Genomic DNA, 15,011 nt, shown 5'->3' with positions numbered 1-15,011 from the left:
GAGGTGGCTCAAAGGTTAAGAGCACCGACTGCTCTTGCAGAGGTCCTGAATTCAGTTCCCAGCAACCACATGGTGGCTCAGAGCCATCTCATAATGAGATCTGATGCCCTCTTCTGGCATGCAGGCATAAATGGAGGCAGAATGTTGCATACGTAATAAATAAATAAATCTTTAAAAGAAAAGTAGCAGCTCTCTAGTACTCCTCATGGATTCCAGTGGCAGACTGGGATTGCAGAGATGTTGTACCTCGTGTACTGAGCAATTCCCCCATTCTTGGCCTTTCTGTAGCCAATAGTTTGTTTGGATGGCCAGGGACTTGGAAGGAGCACGATCGGCTGGAGAGCGGGTGAGAAAGACATCCGGGGAAGAAGTATGTGGACAGATCTCTCCACATGGGAGAAGGACGTGAAGATACTTGTGTCCCATGTGAATGCTCATCAAATGTGACTTCAGCTGAGGAGGAGTTCAGTAATCAGGTAGATAGGATCACCCATTCTGTGGACAGTCAGCCTCCTTCCCCAGACATCCCTCTCACTGTCTAATGGGCTCATGAACAAAGTGACCATGGTGGCAGAGAAGGAGGCTACGCATGGACGGTCGTCACTCACCAAAGCTGACCTGGCTAAAGTTGCTGCTGAGTTCCAGATCTGCCAGCAGCAGGGACCAACACTGAGCCCCTGATAAGACACCATTCCCCAGGGTGACCTGGTGACCTGGTTGACGCCACTGGCCCACTTCCTTGGTGGAAAGGACACTTTGACCTTTCTGAAGTAGATCCTTCTTCTGGTTATGAATTTGCTTTCCTGAATGTAATGCTTCTGCCAGCACTCTCCATGGTCTTAGAGAGCATCTGCATACAATTCACGCAGCATTGCTTCTGACCAAGGGACTCACTTCACAGCCGGAGAAGTGCAACAGTGGGGCCGTGATCTTAGAACCTAGGGTCTCACCATGTTTCCCACCATTCAGAAGCAGCTGGCTTGAAAGAACAGTGGGATGGCCTTTTGAAGGGTTGGGGAGGGTTCCTCAGGAGGCTGGATGTTGTCTACATATGATACAGCTTCTCCCACAGCTGGGATCCATGTGTCCAGGAATCAAGGGGTGGGAAAAGGAATAGTTCTACTCTATCACCTCTAGTGACCCACTAGGACAGTTCTGTTTCCTTTTCAAGTGAACTTAAGTTCTGCCGATATAGAAGTTTGGTTTCCAGATGGGGAGTGCTGCTGCCAGGAGACACAGCAAATATTCCGTTGAGCAGGGGCCACTGACTAACAGAAACCCCAGTGCCAGTCAAAGGATACCACCCCTTGAGTTGTTGGTCAGGGGGACCCGAGAGACTCCCGAACATGTTGGCATCCAATGACGCTGGTGTTGAACTGGTGTTGAAGCAATGGTCTGGATTGTTCAAATGCTTCCTGTTGGTGATGATGGCTTTTGAAAGGCGTTGGAAATGACATCGACTGAGGATAAAGTTCTAAGGTAGTTTTCCTGAGCCTGGAACATTTATTCTCAGACTCACCTCCTAATATGTAGTTCAGGAGATGGAAAGGGCTGAGTGCACTCAGCGGTGGTGACTGTCAGGGCCAGCCATCCAGAGATGTCCCAGAAAGAGAGACCAGTAGGGGTCCCTGGTACCTGCCTTGTTGGAAAACTACACTGCAACCATACTTGGCTGCTTTAAAGACTTTGCTGCTAAAAATCACAATGAGTTTGTTCATTTCTGCCATCTAATTTCAACCTTACAGCAACATACGTTTTAAACGTTCTGGTTATTTAAATCTTTAAACCGTAAATAAAGCCATGGTTCTCTTGCATATCGGCTGCGATGCCAGGAGACAGGTTCCTCCTAGGGTGAGATCAGACTGTCTCCAGAGCCCACTGAAGCTTTGTGCCCATGGCAAAGGCAGAATGAAAGGAAATGGTGTTCCGTGAGACCCCTTTCTGGAAGAAACACTGCTAATGCTGACCGTTAGGGAATGTGGTGGAACCTCCCTTCAGGGACCAGTCTCTACCGTGACGTAGGTTGCTTGTGGAAGGCAGAGCAAGGGAATGTCTGCTGTTTGCACACTCAGTACTGTCACACTTATCTCTCTGATAATGAATATGTGTGACCTGAAAAATGTGAAGGAAGTCAACGCGACCAAACCAACACACAGAGGCTAGCGAGGCCTTCAGACGCCTGCTTCCAGGCCCGCTCTGAGGGCTGGGGTCAGGGCCTGGAGTCTAAATCAGACTCTACTACTGTGACATTGAGGGGCTCAGCCCACATACAGAATCCGCCGCTAACATGGGCTGTGTGTAGCGTGTCTGTCGGGCTGTGTGTAGTGTGTCTGTCCAGGATAGGCCGGGGCATTGCATATTTGCACAGGCCATGTCTGTGCACAGCGTGTCTGCACACAGTATTCCTGCGTAAGGCTGGTATGCCTGTATGTAGTTTGTCTGCACCCAGTGGCCCTGTACACAGGGTGCACTGGCATTCTGTTAGGGAATGTGAAGCTGCCCACCCACCTTGAAAAATACAGGTCACAGGATGAGCCTTAAAGAGGCTGACAGGTACATACTCCATGGAGGCCGCTGTTTGGGCCACAAGGCAGGCATCAGGCAGGTGCTCCAGGTGTTCTTATTTCCTGCTGTCATGGGCTCTCAAGTTAAAAAAAAAAGATCCTCCAAAGATGGGGATAGAGTGAATGCATCACTCTTTCCTGTTCGCACCTTTCTGTCCCTTCCCAGGGAGACCATACCGGGTGGGGCTCATCCCACCAAAGCTGTCCCATGTTGTAACCGCCCTGTCACCAGCCAGAGCTGCCAGTCATGCTGCTTTGTGACCATGTCACCAGCATAATCAGCAAGATTAGGTGGCCACAAAGAGACCCGTGAATGAGGTGGTAATTGTGTTAAGTGGACAAGAGAGTTAAAGAAAGGACTTTTTCCTTTTTCTCCAGGGCCATGAAATAAGTGACAGCTAATATGTTAGGGCGAGAACAAGATAATTGTGGTAGGAGATCTTTGTATGTTCTTGGAAAAAAAAATGCTGTGTGCTCATAATAAATATTCAAAGGCTCATTTTGTATCGTGAATACCAGATAACTATTTCTAGTGAGACCATTTGCATTGGCCTTTTTGAGACATTCCAGCCCCAGCCTGTGGCTGTCAGAATGAGCCCCACCATACAATCCCTTAAGGCCAGTGTGCTAACCTGAACCACTCTGCAGAACATCTGGAGGCTGCTCCAGGTCCCTGCGGGACACCCTGCTTTCATAGGAGCAGCCGATCAGCCAAAGCCCCAGGTTTGTGTCCCCTGCCTCCACCTTTCACCCAACAAAAGGAACACACTTGGTGGTTGTGGTGGGGAGGGGGTCTTCAAGAAAGAGAAAGTGAAGCCGTAAACTAACCCAAAAACAGCCTGCAGCCGGCCGCCGTCAGTCAGCCCACTCAATCCAGTTTTTAGTAACTGTAAAATCACTCCCAGAAAAATGCCTTGGCCTTCAGAACTAAAAGCTCGCCCTGCTCCCATCGAAGGAGAAAAGATCCAGTTGTGCTCTCTGTAACTGGGTCAGTGGTCTGTCTTCAGCTGTGAGTGACACACATCTACCCAGATGGGTCCTGACTGTGACAGAGGCCATTCCTGCCACTCCGGGTGCCACATGGCACCAAGGGCCACTCCTGGGCCCCTCGCTTGATTTTGTGGGTTTCTGTGAATCTCCTAATTGGAGTCTTTGGACACACTGACTGACACACTCAGCACCTCGCTCTGCCATCACAGCCCTCTGCCCCCGAGGCTCTTTCTTCCTTTTCTTGCTTCGGAACTGGAAACCTAAAGTTTTTTGGTGTCTGAACTCATGCAAATGTCAAAGCCACACACAGACTCAATGAGCCCGGGAGCCAGCTGTACAAACCCCTGGGAGTTTTATAGGCTTTTATTCTCTGCAGGTTTTATAGACAAAACCCCACAGGGGTCCCATTTAGGGCTTTGTGGCAGTGCTCAGACAGGAGGGGCAGTTTTTCCTGCTGAAGGGTTCTCCTGTGTGAACTGAGGGGATCCTGCTTGCTGTCCCTTCTTGGAGCAGAAGAGCCCAGAGCAGATGGCCATGCCCTGGGTTCCTGTCCAGTCTCCCAGCGTTTACCAATCCAGCTGAAGTGGCCCTGGCTTCCTGACATGTACCGGGACTCTTCAGATCACAAATAACCGTGTCCTGCTTCAGTGAAACACCACCCATGAGCCATAGAAAAGCGGAAGAAAACCTCAAACTAACCCTCCAGCCCTCAGCAGGACTGGCTCTGCTTCTACGGCAGGCCCAGTTCCCAACCCATCGTGAGAGAGGGTGGAAGGTGACTTAGCCTGGGACCATACTGCTGGGATCCCATGACACACCTGGGCACCTTGCCTTCTCCATTACACCAGAGTACATCAGACTCAGGCGCAAGCAGGGAAGACAAGCCCAGGCCGGAGAGCTCATGCTCAAGGAGACAGTTTCCAAGGCAATGAGAGGACAGAGGACATTTGTGTCCTCATTTGCTTTCTGTTTCTGGGATTAAACCCTTTGAACAAAACAGCTTGGGGAGGAAAGAGCATATTTGGCTTAGTGATTACAGATCATCATTGGGGGAAAAGCAAGGTAGGAGCTGATACAGAGAGTACAAAGGCACCCTATAGTAGGAGGCCACTTGTTTGTTCTTGGCTGCTCAGCCCCGAAATAACCACACAGAAACTGTATTAATTAAATCACTGCTTAGCCTATTAGCCTATTAGCATAGGCTTCTTATTAGGTAGCTCTTACATCTTTATTTAACCCATTTCTATTAATCTGTGTGTCACCACATGGCTGTGGCTTACCAGTGGGTTCCATCTAGCATCTGTCTCTGGTTGGACTACATGGTATCTCTTGACTCTGCCTTCTATCTCCCAGCATTCAGTTTAGTTTTCCCTACTTAGCTCTGTTCTGCCCTGCTAAAGGCTCAAAGTAGGCACGATCAGAGAGAGTCTCAAGCTCAGTTGGGGTGGGATTTTTATCATAGCAGAGGTTGGGGTGAGAGATTTCTAAGGTTTAGGACCCCTGACTGGTTGACATTTGTCTCGGAGTATCCTGGTGAAAAGGGGTAGGTGCTTGCTAGGCTAAGGGATGTCAGGTGATCCTATCTACAATGGTTGGAACATTAGGTAATTTCCCCTTGCGTAGTCCGTTCCTGGGTAGTGCCTGGGTGGTCTCTGTTGAGCCTATCATGACTGGGCCCTACATTCTCCTCTTCACAAGTACTGATGACAGGACCCAATTATGGGTCCTGCTTACTTAGGGGTTTAAGGGGATGGTATTGACACCTAAGAACCATTAGCTAACAGATTTTTCTAGGGCAGTGACCATCTTCTGCTACCAGACTCTATAGCTCTGATCTTTGAGTATAACCAAATTAAAATCCTGAATGTCCTTTTTGGTTCTGTGGTTCTGCATAAAGAAAGAAAGTATCTTATCTTATTATAGAAGCATTTTAGTTAATAAATCTATTAATTGACAACTCTATTTTTCTGGTATGTCAGTGGGCACTATAGGTAGGTAGCCATTTTATCCCCCATGCCAGGGAGTTCTCCACTGCCTCAGCTTTTCAGCCTATTTTGAGCAGGGGGCATGGGACAATGTGTTCTTTTCTGTAACTACTTTGAGCTGATATTGGGGTGTTGTTATCAGGGCCCAAGAAGGTTGAAAGGCTAGTCAAAGGTAAAGAAGGAATTCATGTGTTAGGGCATTTACCAGAAGCATCTGGTTTGCTGACTGTGCTAAGAGACAGGGATAATTTACATGGGTCCATATCAGCTTTTAGCAAGTCCTGGACTCTCAATCATTTGGAGCTGGTTGTAGTCAGCAATTGATGCTTAGATGTCATCCAAGTGGAAACCTGTTGAGACAAGTTTAAACTAGGGACAGAAATTAAAATTTATAAACGTAGAGGAAAATACTACATTTGAAACTTTCAGGCATATAATCTTAGTAAGAGGGAAGGGGAGGAGTCCCAAGACCAGGAGGGAGAAAAATATCATCTTCAGGAATAGACAAGTGGGAAAAACTTAGGCCATACTTATATGGGATCCTTTTGACCTGTGAGAAGTGAATCAAGGTTTTTCTGAAGCCTATATAAATTTTTATTTTACAAAAGGACATACAATTTTTGACATATTAGTCTTACCAATCAGTACTGAAATCCATATTGTAGAAAAAGCAGGTAATGGGCCTCTGTAAAGCTGCAGGAGTCCTAGCAAAAACTACAGATTTGCGTTAGATGCTTGCACATTTTCCTCTTGTCCTGAGAGCCAGGTATAGACTGGACAGAGACATCTCTGGCCTGATGAGAAGCACCTTTAAGTTTATATTTAGATGGAAACCAAAATAAATCTAAAATCTTAAGCTTGTGACTGAGCAGTGAGCAGTCACTGCTCTACCAGCTTATCAGAACTCTGTTAAATGCTAAATCCATTAAATGAACTTGTTTATACCACAGAAAGGGAAAATTATCTGAAACATTTTATATCTTAAATTATTTATTTATATTTTTATAACTTGCATTTACACCTCATATCATTTTCTGAGACTCGTACAGCTTATACGTTTTTACATCCTCAGATATATCCCTTATTTTTAGCCCCATATCAAGGTTTGATTTTTATATATGAAATGAGCTAACAAGCTGGCTAGAGCCTTGGGGAATAATCTGCTTGCCTGCTGCTAAGCTGACCAAGTTATAACTAGTCCGGCCATCAATAGCATCAGAGATCCCAGAAGGATAAAATTATACCTGAGTGTCGATAAGGCGGCTTCCAAATCTATTAAAAATGACAGGAGCCAGTCCATACCCAGTTAGCCATACCCAGGTCTGCATAGCATTGGAGGCAGAAGTATCAAACCAGCAGTCTTCTGTCACGGCTGGGCCCTACACTATCAATCAGCAGCTGTCATGAAAATGTTCCATAGACGTAACCACTAGCCGGTCTGATGACCAGAATGCCTCAGTTGAGATTCTCTCTCCCTGGGTCACTCTAGTTTGTATCAAGTTGCCAAAAACTAACCAGTGCAGTGTGGAAGGCAGAGAGAGAGTGTTCCTTTGTGAACCTGTCTAGTTTTGTGAATGACTACCTGTTCACGCCTTTCCAGAACTGGAAAGCTAATCCACACTTCTTCCTCACCCCACCCTCGTTTAATCCTTGAACTTTGAAAAAGAGTAAGAAGATTTTCCCCATTTCTGGGTTGCATTTCAGCAAAGAGCACAACATTTTGACCTTCCTGCAGTTGCCGCACCGGTAAGGCAAGGCGTGACCAAGATACAAAAACGTTTTGCCAAGCTTGGCTAGTCTGGGATGCTGCGGAGGCTGTGCTAGCCCTGGGGCACTCTGTGTTTGGAACTCTGCCACCATGCTGGTTGTCAATCTGGTCTGAAGCAGAGGCTCTGTGAGGAGGGAAAAGGGGGGAGGAGGAAGAATCACACACTTGGACTCCAGCCTTTTGACGGTGTGGTGCCAGGTGCTGGTGGCCGACTTGTCCCTGAGGTTCCAGGCTCTGTGAACCTCAAAGGGCAGAGTAACCCTTATGAAATCATTAAAGTGGCTGCCATGAAACCTGCGCATAGATTTCTAGGTCTCAGAAGCATGTGATTTGAGTAACAAGACTGCTGTTTCTCAGCCTTAGCAGTTAGACAAACACACATTGCTCCAACAACAGAGGTGCACGCGCGTGCGCACACACACACACACACACACACACACACATGCAGACACACACATACACATGCACACACACACGCACACACACACACACGCAGACACACACACATGCAGACACACACATACACATGCACACACACACATACACATGCACACACACATGCACACACACACACATGCAGACACACACATACACATGCACACACACACGCAGACACACACACGCGCAGACACACACACACATGCAGACATATGCAAACTTAATTTTTTGTTTTCATTTTTGCATTTAAAAGTAGCTATTCTTAGCACATTGTCTTTAGGAATAACTTTAAAGGCAGTGAGGTTAAAATAATTACCAAGACTTGAAACTGAACAGAATCTGGAGGAGGCCAGGGACTTATTTTATTCATTATGTGTCTTCGGGGCCATCTGTGCACCAGACACTAAGTAATTTCCTCACGTTGATGTCATTATTTGTCACAGCTGAAAATGATGCCTCAGATGTGAAGGCGTAGTCTAGGACAATGGTAATCCCGCTGTTCTCTTCCTTCCCTTTTAGCCCAGCCTTCTGACTTGCATTTGTCTAAGACTGAATCACAACCACTAGGCTAAGGATTGTTGCTTGAATTTGGTCTAGCTCTGTGTTTGTCTCCCTTAAAGTTCATGAGATTCTGTCTAGACAGAGGGCTCAGTGGTTAAGAGTGCTTGCTGCTCTTGCAGAGGACCTCAGTTCAATCCCTAGCAATTCCTGTCAGGCAGCTCACACCTGACTGTAACTTCAGCTTCAGGAGAAACTGGTGTTCTATTCTGGCCTTCTCAGTTTTCACTTAATGTTTCTCCCTCTCTCTCTCTCTCTCTCTCTCTCTCTCTCACACACACACACACACACACACACACACAGAGAGAGAGAGAGAGAGAGAGAGAGAGACAGAGACAGAGACAGAGACAGAGACAGAGTTATGTATTGCAAATTCTAATTGGTCTTAGTTAAAATCCCAGAGTGAGATATAGGGGTTAAAGCTGAAAGATCAGAGAAGCAGAGCAGCCAGTCACTAGTTCTTATCTCTACTGGATCCTCAGACCAAAGGGGCAATCCTGTACCTACAAACCCTCAAACTGAATGTGCAGAGTTCCTGCCTTATATTCCTGTCTTTACCTAGCCTTATTTCTTCCTGTCTCCATCTCCCTAGTGCTGGAATTAAAGGCATATGTCTCGTGTGTGCTGGGATCAAAGGTGTGAGCCACCACCACCTGACTCTGATTCACTTTTAGATTGAATTGATTTTGTATAGCCCAGGGTGGCCTTGAACTCAGAGATCCATCTGTCTCTGCCTCTTGAGTGCTGGGATTAAAGATGTGTGCCACTGTAGTACCTGCACTGTGGGATGGTACATGAGCCAGGAACTAGGCTGGAGATTTAGAAACACACACACACACACACACACACACACACACACACACACACACACACACACACACGCGGGTCATCCTTGATACAAGAATGACCCCTTTATTGTGCTCAGGGCAGCTTATATAGGGCTCTGGCCACGTCCCAGCTCTTGGGATCTCTCAGCTGCAGACTCATCAGAACCCACTCCCCTGCCATCAGGGTCTCGTGCTCAGAGCTGCAGAGGAAAACAAGTTGTTTACAGGAAATTCAGGGTCTGGTGGTCGACGGTCCCCAACATGCCACCACTGCCTGGCCTCTATGACTAACTAGTGACTTAGTTCTGCAGTCTGATCTTCAGGCAAGCTTTAGTTGTTGAATCACAAACAAAATACCAACACACACACACTTTAAAAAGCTTATGAGATTGTTTAATGATAAACGTTGGCAAGGACGTGGGGATGTGGGGAAAGGGAACCTATTTACTGCTGGTGGGTATGCAGACTGGTACTATTGCCGTGGAAGTCTATGTGGAGGATCCTCAGGAAACTCAGGATGGTATTGCCATATGACCCACCTAGGGTGGTCATAGCACTTCTAGGCATGGCTACTATGACCAATGTATACCACTCCTAGGCATATGTTCAGAAGATATGTTCCATATGTTACTACAGAGCTGCTTGTTCATCCATGCTTCTTGAAGCTCTCTATTCACAATAGATAGAACATGGAATCAGCCTAGACACCCATCAACTGATAATAAAAAGTCCCACAAATATACAACAGAATTTTACTAAGTTATAAAGCAAAATGAAATTTTCAGGAAAGTTGATGGAACTGGAAAAAATTGTACAAAGTGAGGAATCCAGGCTTAGGAAGACAAACAACGTATTTCATTCCTCCCTTTCTCCTTCCCTTCCTCCTTCCCTTCCTTCTGCCCTCCCTCCCTTCCTTTTTTAAATGATACAGGGTTTCTCTGTTGCCCTGACTGTTCTGGAACTCCCTCTGTAGACCAGTTTGACCTCAAACTCATAGAGATCTGCCCACCTTTGACTCCCAAGCGCTGGGATTAAAGGTGTTTGCCATCACTGCCCAGCTTATATGTTCTTTCTTATATGTGGATTCTAGCTTCAAATTCATAGATTTCTATATTTAAATTGGAGAAATGAAGCCTGGTTTTGTGTGGGAACTTGACACAAACTAGAGTCATCAGAGAGGAAGGAGCCTCAGCTGAGGAAATGCCTCCATGAGATCCAACTGTGAGGCATTTTCTCAATTAGTGATCAGTGGGGGAGGACCCAGCCCATGGTGGGTGGTGCCAGCCCTGAACTGGAGGTCCTGTGTGCTGTAAGAAAACAGGCTGAGCAAGCCAGGGGAAACAAACCAGTAAGCAGCACCCCTCCACGACCTCTGCATCAGCTCCAGCTTCCAGACTTTTTTGGGGGATGAACAACAATGTGGAAATGTGAGCTGAATAAATCCTTTCCTCCCTAACTTGACTTTGGGCCATGGTGTTTCTGTCACAGCAATAGAAACTCTAACTAAGACGACAGGAGATAAGAAAGGAATCATGGAGAAAAAGGGAGGCCATAAGTGGGGGCAGTAAAACACAAGGGAAATACAAATAGGGTCAAAGGAAATCTCAGGCCTGGAGAGGTTAAGAGGGTTTGGAACAGGGGGATGGTAAGTGTGGAGGAGCAGAGGAGGGTTGATGGAAACCTAGGGTGCATGAAAAAGCCATAAAGAGGAACTTACTACTTGTAGACTAAAAACAATGAAAACAAAAATAACAATAACGGTGAGAAGAGTTTGAAAGGGCTGTGTCCTTCAGTGGTAGGTAATGCTGCTCCCAGAAGGCATAGGCATTTCAATAAAAACTCCAGTGTCAGGTGCAGGATACCTCCTTATAAGCTGGTAGGCAGAGAGATCCCAGTGGCCTCCAAAACAACACAGGGCATTGCATCTCTCTTAACTGACAACCAAAACTACATAGCAAGACCTTACTACTGAGGATGCCACACAACTTTGGCTATAGGACATGGATAAATCAAGATGGAACTGAACTGGAAATGCCTTTTCTGCTTGCCCGATTTAATAGTTCCCGAAGGTGCTGCTCACACGGCTGGGGCAAAAACTCAATGGTCTCATTTAACTGAAGCCATGCTGGCTACAATACTGACTCACCAGACAAGGGATGCCTACTGGTGCAACAGTGGCCTTGCTTTATTGGGGCTAACCAACCAATTTGTGATTGCATTGGAGGCCTGCTGTATAAGAGGGAACATACATCTGGTACCACAGACCCGGTCAAAGCTGATGGCTGAGAAGATCTTGGGCCCAAGCAGAGATTAAACTACCACTGTGTCTCTAGATGGACATGATATCTACCTTCCTTCTACATATTCATGTTATTACATAGACACTTGCTGTTCTCAGGCTGGGGCAAAGAAGCTCCCTTTGGCAGAGAGAGATGATTAAGTCCAAGACTCTTATTTGCTGAGAGTGTTGAGTGACCGATGAGTGCTCAGCCAGAAATAGGACATCTATATCACTCCCCTCCCCAAGGCTCAGGGAACATTACAGAAGATGGGGCAAAATTAAAAATTGGAGGGAGGGAAAGAATCCCAAGGAATGCTGCCATCCAGATATGACAAAGGTGTTGCGACCATGAACATAGAGCAGCTAAGGACACCAGAGCAGGACTGTGCCCTTCAGTATTCCATCAGGGATAGAGGAAGTGCCTATAAGGCCACAGCCCTTCCCAAGGACCTAGTGATTGTTAGTGTTTGCTACAGGAAGGGATGCCATTTTCTTCAGTGGTGTAGCGACTGGGGGATTAATTGGGAAGAAAAAAGGGTTCTGAGGGAAAGAAAGGGGGCTACCAGAGGGCAATAGGGTAAATATCACAACACATGGTGTATATGTATGAAAATGTAAAAAAAAAAAAAACATCCCTTTTGTCTGATATCTTTTTGGCCATGTTTGCCCTTCTTTGACTACTAGTCACACGACTGTCTTTCCCATCCTTTATTTTCATCCCATTTACCCTCCTCTCTAAAGTCAGTCTCCTGTAGACCATATATCTTGGGATCCTATTGTCTTTAATCCATTCTACCGCTCTATCTCTTGAAAATATTATTCACTTATCTTTCCAGTAATAATATAGACTCTATTCATGCTTTCTATATGCTTTCTATTCTATCATTATGATGTTTTCCTTTCCCTCTCCTCGTGTCTTTCTTAGGTTTTGTTGATTCCTACATATCAGTATGTTTTGTACTTTGTTCAATAGGTATTTCTTTTGTGTTTATCAGGAGGATTCTTCCAGTGTGAGATCCTCCAGGAGTTCCGATTTATCTGGGACTGTCGTTTCAATAGTCTGGTGGCCAAAGGGAGAGCACAAGTGTCTCTTAGAATATCCTCACTTCTGCTCTTACAGGGAATCTGGGTTCTCTTTTGTGGCTTCTTCGTCTCTGTTGATAAATAGACTTTGAAAATGGACTCAGGGGCTGGCTTGTAGGCAAAGGTGCTTGCTGCACAAACCTGATGTGAAGCAGGCTTTTTCTTTCGGGCCGCCAACCAGATCCCAAATCATGACACAGAGACTTATTAGTTTTGAATACTCGGCCTAGCTTAGGCTTGTTTCTGGCTAGCTCTTTTCACTGTTTCTCTTTATCTATCCTTTGCCTCGGGGCTTATTACCTTTCTTACTTCTGTCTATCTTATTTTCACTGCTTCTATGTCTGTCTATCTGGAGGCTCCTGGCTCCTGGTGTCTCCCTCATTTCTCTCCTCTCTTCTCCCCTGGTCCTTCTCTCTAGTCTACGTTTCTCCTCCTACTTATTCTCGCTGCTCGGTAGCCACACCCATCGTTTCTCCTATCCTAGTTATTGACCGTTCAGCGTTCTATCAAAACACCCAGGTGCCTTGAACAGGCAAGATGAAGCAAGCCCATCTTTACAGAATTAAACACACATCCTTACATAATTAAACAAATGTAGCATAAACAAATGTAACACACCTTTACACAGTTACAGTAATGTTCTGCCGCATAAACAAGTGTGATACATCTTTGCCCAGTTAAAATAATATTCACGACACTGATGGCTTGAGTTCAGTCCACCGAACCCACGTAAAGGTGGAAAGAATTGATTCCACAAAGTTGTTTTGAAATGCCATACGTACATTGTGGCACGTGTGCCCCCTACCCCTGTCACACAACCACAATAGTTAAATAAAAAATTCCCCTCTTTGTGTTACTCTCTTGACTCTTAGCTTGTTGGGGATGGCAACTAGAGCCAGGAAACTGTTTTTGCTACCCTTTCCTCCTAACCCATAGTGTGGGTGCCTCTCCATCCACAGTGGCCAGGCAGCTGTCCTGATTGGCCATGCCTTCTGGGAGCTCTACTACCTGGAACATGGCATTCAGTCTGATGACCAGATGCCGAGTGACAGGTCCAGAGTCGGGGGAGATGACTCCTTCAGCACCTTCAATGAGAAAGGTGCTGGCAAGCATGTGTCAAAGGCAGTCAGCGTTCGTAGACCTGGAACCCACAGTTACTGATGAAGTTCACACTGGTACCGACTGCTAGGTCTTCCATTCTGAGCAGCTCATCACAGGCAAGGAAGATGGGGCCAATAACCACGCTTGTGGCCACACACCATTGGCAGGGAGATCATTGATCTTGTCTTGGACCGAATTCGAAAGCTGGCTGACCAGTGCACAGGTCTTCAGGGCATCTTGGTTTTCCACGGTTTTGGCAGGGGAACTGGCTCTGGGTTCACCTTCTTGCTGATGGAACGGCTTTCTGTCGATTATGGAGAGAAACCCACGTTGTGGTTTACCCAGGCCCTTCTTCCTCCAGGTTTCCACCAAGGTCATTAAGCCCTACAATTTCATCCTCAGCACCCACACCACCTTGGAGCACTCTGATTGTGCTTTTGTGATAGACAGTGAGGCCGTCTATGGCATCTGGCACAGAAACCTCAGCATTGAACGCTCAATGCTAATCTTAACTAATCATAACTGCTTTGTTAGCCAGATTGTGTCCACCCTGTGCTCTACCTCCATGTCCACTTCCCTCTGGTCACGTGTGCTCCTGTCATCTCCACTGAGAAAGCCTACCATGAGCAGCTTTCTGTAGCAGAGACCACCAATGTATACTTTGTGCCAGCCAACCAGTTGGTGAAATATGACCGTTGCCACCGGAAGCGCATGGTTTGCTGTCTGTTGTACCATGGTGATGTGGTTCCCGAAGATGCCAATGGTGCCATTGCCACCATGGAGATGAGGTGTACCATCCAGTTTGTGAACTGGTGCCCCATTGGCTTCAAGATTGGCATTGATTGCCAGCCTCCCTCTGTGGTACCTGGTGGAGACCTGGCCAAGGCACAGAGATCTGTGTGCATGCTAAGCAACACTACTGACATTGCTGAGGCCTGGTTTTGCCTAGACCACAAGTTTGACCTGATATATGTCAAGTGTGCTTTTTGCATACTGGTATGTGGGTGAGGGTATGGAGGAGGGGAAGTTCTCTGATGCCCACGAGGATATGGCTGCCCTAGAGAAGGATGCTGATGAGGTTGGTGTGGATTCTGTTGAAGGAGAGGGTGAGAAAGGTGAAGAATATGATTCCATTCCTTTGAGACCCGGGAGCAGCCAAACTCCCAGAACTTCAGCTTCAACATTAGCTGACAGGCATTGATGTTTCTAATTTATGTTATTTATTTTTTATTTTTTGTGACCATGTCTCCCTTTTCAGTGTGTTCCTGTAAAGTTTTTTCCTATGGTGTCCCAAAGTAAAAACTTTTGAAAAGTTCTGGGCAGTGGTGGTGCACACCTTTGATCCCAGCACTGAGGGGAGGGGCAGAGGTAGGTGGATCTCTGTGAGTTTGAGGCCAGCCTGGTCTACAAAGTGAG

At 46.4% G+C, this 15,011-nt stretch overlaps 1 pseudogene; it reads left to right on the top strand.

Annotated features, from left to right (window-relative positions):
* The first annotated feature begins 13,517 nt into the window (after positions 1 to 13,517).
* Positions 13,518 to 14,796, top strand: LOC125390285 (tubulin alpha-1B chain-like; annotated as a pseudogene).
* Positions 14,797 to 15,011: the final 215 nt, after the last annotated feature.

Source organism: Myodes glareolus, chromosome 13, assembly GCF_982192425.1.
Source record: "Myodes glareolus chromosome 13, mMyoGla1.1, whole genome shotgun sequence".
Classification (NCBI taxonomy): domain Eukaryota; kingdom Metazoa; phylum Chordata; class Mammalia; order Rodentia; family Cricetidae; genus Myodes; species Myodes glareolus.
Note: the sequence above shows the minus strand (reverse complement) of the source record. Positions and strands in the feature narration are given on the sequence as shown.